Source organism: Ascidiella aspersa, chromosome 4, assembly GCF_963924565.1.
Source record: "Ascidiella aspersa chromosome 4, kaAscAspe10.2, whole genome shotgun sequence".
NCBI lineage: Eukaryota > Metazoa > Chordata > Ascidiacea > Phlebobranchia > Ascidiidae > Ascidiella > Ascidiella aspersa.
This window is the reverse complement of record NC_139450.1, coordinates 7,472,712-7,486,788: the sequence shown is the minus strand read 5'-3', so window position 1 is coordinate 7,486,788 and position 14,077 is coordinate 7,472,712.

Sequence of the window (14,077 nt, the reverse complement as noted above, 5' to 3'; positions counted from 1 at the left end):
CCCATGTCAGCTTGTTTTTTCCCGGATTTGTTACTATCATTCAAAAATGGTTTATAGTTTAAACTTTCAAGCCTTGTTAAATTAAGTAAACTGGCTGTGGAATGTAAGCAAAACGAAGCTCCACCTAAAAATAGGGTTTAGGTATATTAAAACCGAGCTTGAATGATTACAAGACAAAGTGGTTAGCAAACAAACGGCACGTTTAATCTTGGAATGCATACTTGGGTGCGGTCTAATAGCGAAAAGTCAAGGGGCTTGGCTCAAGCAAGGCCAAATTTATAATTTTTTTAAATGGTTACAATTTGAGCGATCGCAGACAAGCGTCGCAATTTTGACCTTATTCGCTTTTTTAATCGCCGAATTGATTTACAATTGTTTCCTTTCTCATGTTGCAATCGATCGTAGCCAAAACTGATCGCGACATTTCTTTCATATTTCGACCACCAAGACACATAATTAAAACGTTGCGTGCCGGTAAGGCATTAAACATTGAATATTGTAGATTTGGAGTCGCCGTTTGAACTTGACCTTTACGTGAACTCGGTCTGATGACGTCACGCAACCTCTCCAGCACTCGTAACGCGATAAAATATTTTGTCCAAGGCGCACAACTCGGCAACGTCGCTCGGCCCTAATCTGCCTAAGTTTGAGTGCTGTGTGACGCCCATGAAATTGGCAAACAAATGTGCACGACTGGTGCGTCTCGACGCCCTTTCCAATAAAAGTGGGTAAAGGCCGCGCGTCAAAGGTCAGAATTTCTCGAGCGCTTGCCATGGCCAAGTGCCAGAGTCACGGCCCTACTTGGCCGCGCCCCTTTTTCGCTTAGCTCCCTATTTTTGAAGTTCGAGACAAAAAAGCGGCACTAAGTTTCATAAACCACACTTGGGATCAAAACGAAACTACAAAAAATATATAATGGACCAATATAACTTACAGGGACCAAGGGTATCGATTGGGAACCCCTGACTAGGCTGTTCGTCTGGCAAATAGGTACCCAACTTCTTAAACAAAAAATACACAACAAATAGTGCTCCCCGTGTCAAAAAAATTACGCCACAGAATGTCACAAAAGGAGCGGTACCCAAATTTATATTGAAAAATGGCATAACGAACGAAAAATTCAAATTGAAAACTGCTCAGGGCCCCGGGAATGCAATGATTAACAAACAGTCTGTGAAGCAATTTGGCGTTCCACAGATTCACTAGACTTACAAACTCACTGTAAGAAACACCTGAAACTTTGTTTTGTCGCTTGTAAATTGGTTTTAAATAAAATTTCATGAAATTCAATTAGATTTTTTGCCGTTTTTAAATAAAAAGGGAATCAAATAAATTATAAAACCGTCTACTCTTTATGTGCAATGGGCATCCACTTTTCGGCAGCTGCCTAAAATGTCATTTTTATTAATGCTGTATTACACTTCTCATTAGTTGATCACTTCGCTGTACCTCACTATACTTGCCTGGCTTTTATTCATTATCTTCCAACCTTTTTCGATTTTGCTAATTGCTTTTGGCACTCGTACCTTTTTCTCTTCGCAATTCGCAGGGGAAGCGTAGACCCCTAATGTTGTCATTCGAGCTAGGAAATGCTGAATTACCCAATCAAATTTGACATATATATGGTTAAATCCGGCTCTAGACGCCAATCCAATGAATTTACCTTTATGGCTGAGAACAGTTACCTTAATTTTAAGACTTTCGTTGATGTTAGAAAACCAAAGCCAACTCGTTATAGGCTGTAAGGAAGGCGACACAACGTTATTTTCTATATATAAATTAACTTTGACGTGGATTTAAGATTTTCTTTGAAATAAAAAAATACGCTGTATTCGGCTACTACATCAACACGAATTGTTATTCACAATTAGCATTTGTCGAAGAAATGTAAAGCAATCAAGCCTCCGATTATGCCCTACAAAAAAACGGTTACTGGACCAAATCAAAAACTCGGCCAAAGTAGACTTAGGCGAGCTACACTGCACCTTATAAAAGTAAATAAAATATATCAACTTAAGAGCCACAAAAATCTTGGTATATCGGTTAGCCAGCACCCCTGAATTCTGTAAAGTTGTCGAGCACCCCGCAAAATACAATACGGCTTATAGTGGGCGCATCTCAATGACCGCGCAATTAGCCTATCCGCAGCTAACCTGACACTGCATGTCTGTCTTCTGTCCGTGTCCATCTGTGTGTGCATTAACGTATCACGAGCATTGCCCCTCTTTATCGATTTCAAATCCTTTTTCTGCTCAACCGGTATCGCCGCAGCGGCCTTGCTTTGCAAGATGCGACAGCACCTTTATAGGCGAATCGAGACGCCACATTGAAAGATAAGACTGGGGATTGCTGGGTGCTGGTAAGCTGCTACTGTCGCAATGCCGATCGCAAGCGGAAGCCAAAAGTGGAGCGCTCAAATAAAGAGCTTGCTTTCGCGCGTAGCGGGTTACAAGTTGTGTTTTGTTCGAGCTATCGCATCAGTGCAATAGGCACTTGTCTTCGTCAGTTTGTCAGAGCTATTCAACCGGCGTACCGCGGGCATTTAAAGTGGTAAATGTGGACCTTAATTTGTTGTCCAGTTTGTCACACTAAATTAACTAACATGTACAGGTGAGACGTAGTAAGAATACCTACTAGGTAGCCACTTTTGTATGGACCTTGATACTCTTACTACGTCTTACCACAACTTAAACCAGTGGTCGGCAAACTTTTTTGTCGCGGCCCAAAGTACTCTTTTCAGAGCTCTTTTAACGCCCACTACATAAAACCACGAAAAACAGTGGCGGATACAGGATATTTGTTTTTAAGGTGAAATATTACACGGCGCCTTGATGCCCGAAACACTGCCATACAACAATGTAAAACATAGTATAAAACTTAAAATATACGCGCAAAGCGCGACAAATGTTGCGTTTACAGAAAGTTAAAGTTGGGAAAGAATAAAGTTCGACAGGCTCTCAGGGCCATATTTGGCATGTGGGTCTTTCCAAGCTGAGCCAATTTAAAAATTCTATGCCACACCAATTTTTAAAAAAGTGCAATAAATGTACAGCTATCACGCGGCCCACAACAACATGATAACCATAAGCTATTTAAAAGTAACTCGCGGCCCACTAAAAATAGCTCCGCGGCCCACAGTTTGCCGACCACTGAGTTAAACCATTATGCTTGAAAATTATAGCATACATTTTAAAGGAACTGAAAACGAGCAGATTCTGCCACCGCAAGCTGGCTAGCAGAACAAGAAAAACGAGTTGCGTTTCCGTATATTTGACCTAAAGGACCGCACTGGGATGTACTTTTGTATCTGAACTTTGCTTAAAAGGAGTAAACCTGGAAAAGCCAAAACAGTTTGCTGCCTTCGCCGGAACACTTTTGCCAATTGGGACAATGTTTTTTTGTTTTTTTTGTATTTAAGGTAAAAGCACGGCAACGAATTTGCAACAAACGTATTTCCCCCAAGTATCTTTTTCTCGATCAGCTAGTATATCTACTCCCATGTTAAATACAAAGCAGCGGGGCTTGGATTTTTTAAATCCACAGTATATCAAAAAGCACGTACAACTTTTTATACAATAAAATGGTAAAACATTCCTAAAACTTATACGGAATTTCCTACTCTATTCGTGTCTGTTACCAATTCTTTATTTTTATTTCATACGCTTGTACTATTTTTCACACCCAAAGGAATATACTTTTATTACGTCTTGAAAAAGTTTTTTTTTTTTTTATGGTATAAAAATCGTACTGAGAGATAAACGTCTTCGATTTTTTCTGCGAGTCAGAAGCGGCAATAAAAAAGGGCGACAACTATCTCGTGGACTCCAGCTAAGACCAAAATAAGAACAACACAAACGTCGGAATAAAACACAATTCGGAATAAGACCAAAATAGCACTAATACCAATAACAGTAGTAACACAAAAAAATCGTATTAAGACCTAAACCAGCCGGAATAACACCTAAATGGCCGGATCGGGGCCTATACAACATTCAAGCCATCCATTACCTATCAATAACCCAAAACAGCCAAAAAAATCTGGTGCCAAACAACCATCCAAATTAGGGCGCCCAAACTTTGACACCATAGCGGCCGATGCCAGACCCATGCCCCCCGATCGTCTCATACCCTCTCCCTACAGTTTTGGGCGTTACTTTGGCCTACTCGGCCTTATTCCGATAAATTTAGAACTTATTCCGACAGGTTTATGTCTTAATCAGACGATTAAGTTCTTATTCTGTTGCGGATATTACGGCGTATTTGGCTTTATATTTAAAAAAAAATTATAATTGTGTGTGAAGTTAAGATGTTTGCAAGTCGTCATTTAAACTCGCCTTCGTAAGTGACTAACGTTCGAAGAACCGTTTTATGTCGAATTGGGAATGTATCTGCGGAACTTCCCCGCCCTAATTTTTGTGCTGTTTATATATCAATTCATGAGTAGTAGGATTATTCTGTAGACTAGAATTTTGATAGTTTAGCCCTTATGTTTCGATAAAGATGAGTTAACTTGAGAAACTCATAAAATGACTTGCCATGCATTGCAAAACACTTAAACTTCGTGTCATCGCCTTTGTCTCGTTTTTTTTTTAATATTGGTGTACAGCAGGGGCGGGCAACGTGCGGCCCTTTGCCATTTTTTGTGCGACCCTTCGCCTTCTTCCAGATATTTTTCCCTTAATAAGGGTATTTTGTGTGCACCAATGTTGTAACTTTGGCTCTTTCAGTTTCCTGTTTAAAAGTGCAATGTAACTCATAGGCTACACCGCTACACTAATGCAGTTGTTGAACTCGAATGGGAAGCATCTATTACAAAACAATCTTTATTCATAAAGTTTTACTTGCGTCACGTTGGTATGATAAAGAATTGTTTTGCAACAATTACACTTGTCTGCTACGACTTCCGCGCATATTGACTGTGATGTTATGTTTAACAGCTGGTTTTGAATTATTGCTGTTAAATAGTTTGCGTCTATGCACATCTGGCCTGGAAGCAAACATTAACAAGTTGGTTAAAAATATCCAACATTAGCCTTCTCACTAAGTTCTATTTGAACATCCACATGTGTGTCTGCTATGATATTTCATATTCGCTTGTACTTGTGTTTTTCTAGTAATAGCTGAAAATGTCAATTAGTGTTTATTTGGTGTGCGGCCCTCCTGTAAGCATTAAATTCCTAACTGGCCCTTGTGTTGAAAGGTTGCCCGCCCCTGGTGTACAGTATAACACCGTTTTCTTGTCTACGGTAAAGCGTTTGTAAAAAACGGCCCAATAAACAGGGTTCGTAGCGGGGGTCCAAGCCTTCTGGCGCCAAAATATCGAATCGATGTCCTTTTGCCCGTAAAGTCGTCGATCAAAGTTGTTTTGGCCTGCTCTGTGATCTAATGCTGATTTAGAAACCTAAATGCTATTGCCCAGCGTAGCATCTGCGTTAGACTGAAATAGTTTTTAGCGGATGTATGCAGGATGTGTGATTGATCGTGGCAAACCTATTACGGTACAAGCTTCGAAGGGCAATCGCTCCGTATACGTAATTTGGAAAGGGAAACTGAAATTGCAATTTTGTTTTAGGCTTCTAAAAAATAATTGCGAATTTGAGTGATGGCGACTCGGGCTTCGCTTTGATTGATAATTGCGCCAGCCCCAAAATGAAAAGAACCAAAGAACAGATGTTTTTCCTCCAAGTGGGGCAGATGTATTTTGTTCGCAAGAGATTAGTATGATCCATCATAAGATGTTATTAAAGTCCTGTTTACGCACCTACAAAAATAGACAACCTGTGTTTCGTGCTATGTGGTTTCCTTAAGTACTTTTTTTGGCCGTAAGTTTACTTTATTTATAGAGCTTAAATAGTAATCGTCGCACAAAAAGCGTGCAACATGAATGCCGTTTCTTTATTCCTTTGAACAGGGGTTCTTAAACTGGGTTGCATGGACTCCCGGGGGTACGCTACGGAGGCCTAAACTATGGAGGCCTAATTAAAATCCTAGTGTATACTTAAAAATATTCTATCTAACTTCAGCAGGTTTTATAAGACTAGTTTTATGGCGTCATCTTAAAAAGTATCAGGCCGACCGATGGTCCACTTACCCACAAAATATTCTTTAGTGGTCTGTCTTAAAAGTTTAAAAACCTATCTTAAAATACATTTGCACAAGCCGCCTGTTTCTCAAAAGCGTATTAAAACTCAACTGACTAGCCCAACGCTGTTTTGGCACCCTGTGATCGTCATTCGACAAATAGCAATAATACTGGTTTTGCGATCTAAGGCGTCATCGGTGCCGCATATAAGTGCGACATTCCACATATTTAAGTGAGTATAGAATGACGAGGCATACATTTTTAAGTTCAACCTACCATTTATCCAATTTGTCAACTCAGTACAGTTCCAAGGAAGTACCAATTCATTCCATATACAATCGAAGCGAGATTTTTGGAGTAGAGTTATGGGTACACCGCAAAACCGTTTTAATACAATTTAATGCCCACATTTGTATTTATTTTAGGAATAAATGTCCGTTTGTTTAAACCGGGGTGCGCAACATTTGAACTAATAACGGCCGCCTCTACGTATTTTTTTCACGATCCCCAGTAGGAAAGACCAATAATATAGGATCGGAGTATAAAAATATATTACGATATATTAACAGTAACTCAACTTTGCCTTATAACCTTGAACACCACTCTTAGCTTTTCAATGTTTGCTACTTTGAATAATTCTTTCAGCTATATGACGTCACAAGTTACGTCGTAAATAAGGTCATTTTAAGAATCTTGATGTTTGGTTACGTTAATCTATTCTATAGCGAAGCGCGAAAAAATATTTTGTTTCAAAATCTTTTCTCAGAAGAAGACTTGAATTGGGCACATAAACAAATTGGCATTCACTTCACAAATAAGAAAAATCACACTATGACTGTATTGTTTTAAAAGTAGGATATGTGTTACTCAGGTAGCACTAATACCAATAACATTAGTAACACAAAAAATCGTATTAAGACCTAAACCAGTTGGAATAACACCTAAATGGCCGGATCGGGGCCTATACAACATTTAAGCCATCTATTACCCATCAATAACCCAAAACAGCCAAAAAAATCTCGTGCCAAAACAACCATCCAAACTAGGGCGCCCAAACTTCGACACCATAACGGCCGATGCCGAACCCATGGCCCCCCAATCGTCTCAAACCCTCTCCCGACAGTTTTAGGCGTTATTTGGGCCTCTAGCAATAATTTGGTAATTTTTGGTAAAACCTATATCCAAACGGCGAAATGGCTTACAAAAAATAAAGCTAAATAAAGTTGTTTGTCTGTCCATTTTTATCAGCATAGATTGGTGCTGCACAACAAAAACTATCCTAAAACGCGTTCTTGTAATAATCCTGGTTGTAAAAACGTTTTATTACTAACTGTGTAGTAACCTGTAAAAAGCGATACCCCTGGGCCAATTAAGAATTTTTTAATTGTGTGTGTAGTTAAGCTGTTTGCAAGTCTTCATTTAAACTCGCCTTCATAATAGACTAACGTTCGAAGAACCGTTTTATGTCGAATTGGGAATGTATCTGCGGAACTTCCCCGTCCTAATTTTTGTGCTGTTTATATATCAATTCATGAGTAGTAGGATTATTCTGTAGACTAAAATTTTGATAGTTTAGCCCTTATGTTTCGATAAAGATGAGTTAACTTGAGAAACTCATAAAATGACTTGCCATGCATTGCAAAACACTTAAACTTCGTGTCATCGCCTTTGTCTTGTTTTTTAAATTATTTCATTAGTGTACAGTATAACACCGTTTTCTTGTCTACGGTTAAAAACGGCCAAACATGCAGGTTTCGCACCGGGGGTCCAAGCCTTCTGGCGCCAAAATATTGAATCGATGTCCTTTTGCCCGTAAAGTCGTCGATCAAAGTTGTTTTGGCCTGCTATGTGATCTAATGCTGATTTAGAAACCTAAATGCTATTGCCCAGCGTAGCATCTGCGTTAGACTGAAATAGTTTTTAGCGGATTTATGCAGGATGTGTGATTGATCGTGGCAAACCTATTACGGTACAAGCTTCGAAGGGCAATCGCTCCGTATACGTAATTTGGAAAGGGAAACTGAAATTGCAATTTTGTTTTAGGCTACTAAAAAATAATTGCGAATTTGAGTGATGGCGACTCGGGCTTCGCTTTGATTGATAATTGCGCCAGCCCCAAAATGAAAAGAACCAAAGAACAGATGTTTTTCCTCCAAGTGGGGCAGATGTATTTTGTTCGCAAGAAATTAGTATGATCCATCATAAGATGTTATTAAAGTCCTGTTTACGCACCTACAAAAATAGACAACCTGTGTTTCGTGCTATGTGGTTTCCTTAAGTACTTTTTTTGGCCGTAAGTTTACTTTATTTATAGAGCTTAAATAGTAATCGTCGCACAAAAAGCGTGTAACATGGATGCCGTTTCTTTATTCCTTTGAACAGGGGTTCTTAAACTGGGTTGCATGGACTCCCGGGGGTACGCTACGGAGGCCTAAACTATGGAGGCCTAATTAAAATCCTAGTGTATACTTAAAAATATTCTATGTAACTTCAGCAGGTTTTATAAGACTAGTTTTATGGCGTCATCTTAAATAGTTTCAGGCCGACCGATGGTCCACTTAACCACAAAATATTCTTTAGTGGTCTGTCTTAAAAGTTTAAAAACCTATCTTAAAATACATTTGCACAAGCCGCCTGTTTCGCAAACGCGTATTACAACGCGACTGAGGGGCCCAACGCTGTTTTGGCACCCTGTGATCGTCATTCGACAAATAGCAATAATACTGGTTTTGCGATCTAAGGCGTCATCGGTGCCGCATATAAGTGCGACATTCCACATATTTAAGTGAGTATAGAATGACGAGGCATACATTTCTAAGTTCAACCTACCATTTATCCAATTTGTCAACTCAGTACAGTTCCAAGGAAGTACCAATTCATTCCAAATATAATTGAGATTTTTGGAGTTAAATTATGGGTACACCGCAATCCCTTTTATATATAAGTAATGCCCACATTTGTATTCATTTTAAGAGAATAAATATCTGTTTGTCTTGACCAGGGGTCCAAATTCAGCCTTTCAACTAATCACGGCCGCCTAAACAGTCTGTATTTTTTTCGCGGTCCCCTGTAGAGATGTCCAATATATAGGATCGAAGTATAAAAATATATTACATTATTAACTGTAGGTTAACTGTTGGTTACTCAACTTTGCCTAACAACCTGGAACATCACGTTTTAGCTTTTCAATGTTTGCTACTATGACCATTTTTTTTGGTACGACGTCAAAAGTTAAGTCATAAATTGGGCAATTTTCAGAATCATGATGTTCTTGAACAAACTGGTTTGCAATTTTGCAATAAGTTACGTTAATTAATCTATAGCGAAGCGCAAAAAAAAACATTGTGTTAAGTTTTAAAATCTTTTCTTAGAAGAAGGCTTGAATTGGGCACAAGTTGCTTAGGTGTTACTCGGGTTGTTCACAATTAAATTGCCTTCCGCAAAGACGTTAGAGATTTGATCAAACAGCAAGAAACAAAAAGTTTGTTCAATATACGACCGTCAACACTTGTGTTTTCTCAACATGTCAACTGTAGCATAAGTACTGTAAATGGCCGCATGTTGTGAGCCCTTATTTTGACCATGAACTTCACATACACGCGACGAATCAAAAAATCGCATCAAAGGTGGTTACAAATTCCGCAAAGGTCCTAAATATATAGTGTCCTGTTTACTTTGTGACAGTTTCCTATTTGAACCCTTGCGAACATTGTAAGGAATTTAGCGCCTGTGTTCATCTACAGATTGAAGACCAGTTTGTTCCTGACGTGACTCGCAAATTCAAGATAACATGAAACATTAAAGAACCGAGATATTTAGATCAGCAAGCGAACGCTCGAACTCAAATCATCTCAAAGTACAGGTTGGTCTAAATATATTGCTAGGCAGAAATCCCAAGTATTACCCACTAAGATACCGATGTAATAAAACCAAGCATGCGTAAAACTAAAAATCTGTAAATATAATTTATTATTAGTGTTTATTGCCAAAATTGCAAAATATCAACAATAACAATTTTTAACTTCGTTTTTAATAATCCTACCTTTTTTGGTCGGGAAATTTCACTTGCTTCACTTTTAAGTCACGGCGTGACTCGCTCAAATGATTTTAAACACTAGATTATAGTATAACAACCTTACATGACAGTTTTGCTCTTCGCGCGCCAATCCTTCAGTTGAGATTGGTGTGCAGTATTACGTCGTTTTAAAGAGTTGCCAAAGACCCAAAGCTCGGTAGTATACATAAGCTCACACTTGCCAAGCCTATAGGCCGCTAAATCCGTGGCTGATGCATAAAACATGAGTCGATCATCTTCGCGACTGTGTGTCGGCTGCGCATACACTGTAAAGGATCGAATATCACGGGACAAGTCTATGCGTTCGCTTAAATCGAAATTTGGACAATTGTTTTGCTCTCTGACTTGGCCAAGCAACTTTTCAAGCAAAGAAATCTTCCCCTGTGAGACACACCTTCTTAAAGACGCATTCTGGTTCTTGTTTTGCGAGTTGACACTCCCCGAGACTTAAGAATAACGTGAGCCAGACGATGTCACCGCAACGCAATAGGCTGGCTTCAATGTTTTGAGCATATATCCAAGCATATTAGGATCGTGGTTTTCAGCAATAATTATTATATACACTTAAGTGGCTTAAAAAAAAGAACATTAAAATCACACTGCACTTGAAAGCCATACATTATATGAATAATATATATGAATAATGTAACTTTAAAGTGTATAACTGTATATATTTTATTCATGCTTTTCACCCATACTTGAATCTGCATCTGGAATTTGATACACCACGGCAAACGTTTGCAAGCTCCCATCATTACATTATGCATCGACTGCATGGAATTTATTTAACTAAAAGTTGTTTAACTTTAGCGCACTATACGTTTTGGAACATCACATGTTCGTGAGGTCAGCACCGTCCCACCAGCAAAAATTTTTGACATCATGAAAGCAAAGTTTGGAACAATCGTAACGCTTAAATCGAACAGGTAAAATTCATCGACTTACAAAATTTCCTGGCTGTAACGTTGTGTTGTTAAACTACTCCTTCTATAGTACGATCGAGTTTGCGCCAGTTGAAACAATCCCACCGTTGGATTAGGCAGAGGAAGGCTGTGCTTTCTTTTTAAGAGACGTCGTTTGTCAACAGTTCCGAATGAAAAGAGCGGCCAAATTGACAGCGGCTTTTACACAACACGTGAAGGTGTTCAGTTTCTTGTTTGTGAGGACGTGCGGGCCGGCACGACCTCGACCACATTACTTTGTATCATTAGGCCAACCCCGGGCCCGCACACCACATGTGGCCCACTACATAATTTGTGACCGGTAGCACATTGTTTACTTTTGTGATAAAAAACGTTTTTTCGAATCGCGTACCATCTGCGGGATTTATACAACGTTTGGTACCACGTTTAGCCAGCAAACCTCACGAAAGAACAATACAACCTATATACTAAGTAAATTTAATAACAATATTTCAATATCAGTAAGGAAGTTCATGTATACCGCTTGGACACTGACATTCCTAAACTATACTGATGGGCAACCAATATTTAACAAAATTCTCACCCCTCTAACGTACTCCCTAATCCCAAACCCAGCGCCAGCACCCCGTACTGAAAGGCGTCCACTTCAATATGCTTAACCAATGTTCCATAATCTTCGTCAATCTTATATAATCTTTTACGTGCCCCTAATCTTATACGAGCCATAACCTAACACTCTTTACCGAACGCCATCTAAAAGAGTGGCTGTCAAACTTTTCACATGGATCGGTCTCCGTGAGTAACTACTGGCCTAGTTTTACCCCCATCTTATAGTTAAACATTTGCGCACGATTTTGGCCGTAAAGATGGGTTTCTTGTTTTATGATGCCGCGCAAAAAATACTTTTTTTTATCTGGCCCCGTCCAAATAAAAAACAAAGGATCCATCCAACTGGATCCATCCAAACTCACGTTGTTAAAATTTTATCATAATAAAACATCAAAAAAAAAAAAAACTATTAAAAACTGTAATCTGCCCCTTTAGTATTTGTTGTTTAAAAAGTTGGGCGGGCCTCTAAACCCAGTGGCACGTTCGGCACATACCGCCGCATTAAACGAGTGCTTCTGTTTTTCCATCAAACCGTGCCAATTCGGTGTTGATTGATCCGTTAAGGTCGTGCGTTGCACAGCTATATACAGCGGCACAACCAGGGGCGTTAAATATGCTCTTATTTGCGTTTGTACAGCTTGGGTTGCGTTAAACGACTATTGCCTCGCGCGTGAAAATGTTACGCCCTTTAAAAATATATCATTTCCAAGAAACAATTGTTTTGTTTTTGATTGAATGTATTGGACCAATGCCAACGTGCAAATAAATTATTGACATTTTGTTGATTTTTTTCTGAAAATCGGTAGCTTATAGCAATGCGCACTTTTAAATTTCGCAAAATACAAATCCTTGGCTAAAATTTTTATATTAATTTGGTATCGAATCGGCACCGATACGACCTTTGTCGGACAAGAACCAATACTACTACTACTTATAAGCTCCGATCTGATATTTTCGGGACCCTAATTGGAACCATACTAAAGCGCACCGACCTTTTCATTAGTTATCTTGTGTTTTTTGGATGCTTTTACCTGTTCCAAGTTTGATATTCTTTATAAACGGTAACTTAGTATTCGGTAGGAGATACATCGGATAGTAGCAGGGAGACAATAAACCAAAATCCATATTTTTTAGTTGCGTGCGTTTTTTACATTAGATCACCAAATTTTTCAGAGTTCAGTGCCACTTTAAGCGCTGTGTCTCAAGTTGCTGAGGTTTGCGGTTCGCGCCCCGACCCATCATCGCCGCATTTTGACATCGTCGTATAAAAGTTTTTTGGCTTCCTGCAAGGCCTGCTGCCGAAATATTTGCGCCATATTCTAACACCGACTTGGCAAGTTTCAAGTTTCAAGTTTATTTTTGTCCCCATCCACGCTTAATACAATACACACACAAATAGAAAAGTAAATAACGTTACCGGATTTGGGGAAGGATCAGCCTTGAACCACAAGTGGTAATACAAAGAGACAGACCCTTTCTATTTTAGCAATTTATAAGTTTGATTTAGCGAAGAAAAAAAAGTTGCGAGGAAATAATCATAGAAACACAATTACGGCTTTTGCAAGAAACTAAATAAATAAAGCACAGCTACGCACATAGCAATAAATAATACATACATGTCATAAATTGAAAAAAAACCATATTATTTAAAAAAACATCAGTATTAACGAGGCGTTGTGAAATTACCGAAATAACCATGCGTTGAATATCGCCCTATACAAGGGGCCCCCTGGCAAGGTTCGACACCTGAAAGATTAAAGCAAGTATTCTCAACTCTGAAACCTCGACCTCCGTGAGGCCACGAGTATACAATATTTTATTTATTTTGCTGGTTAAACTCGAATTTGTGGCTTTCCCTATGGCTTCAGAGATCCCTTGTGACTTTTCTTTTCTGTGACGTCTTAGTTTTAAACGTGAGCAGAAAGGCCACAAGTTGTTAAAAGCCTATTCGGAAGGGCGCAAACCAGTCTCGGTTGGGAACAGCTGGTTTGGGTGACGTGGTGCGAAGGACTATTTCTGTATGATACGTCAAGTTGAAGCCTCAATGACGTTACGCAACGCGTCAAAGCAGTGCATCATGACGTCAAAGCCACCAAGTCGGGTGTGAAATCGATTTTAAAGATCCTCGCATAAAACACTTTGGGACTCTGATTTCTTTTTTAGCCGATTTTGAAATGAAACCCCGAATTAAAATATGTAATGGGCCGTAGTTTTCCCACGTCTGCCTTAGCCCCCTTTCCATTTAGTCTTCTTTTCACAGCCGTGAGGCGAATAGAGTTTCATCCGGTGACAACTCGTGACATGCTCAGCTGACATTTAAAGCGCTGTTCACAGGAGTGAGTAATGCCGATCGATCGGTCCCTTATACCAAGTCTCCGGAGCTACGCA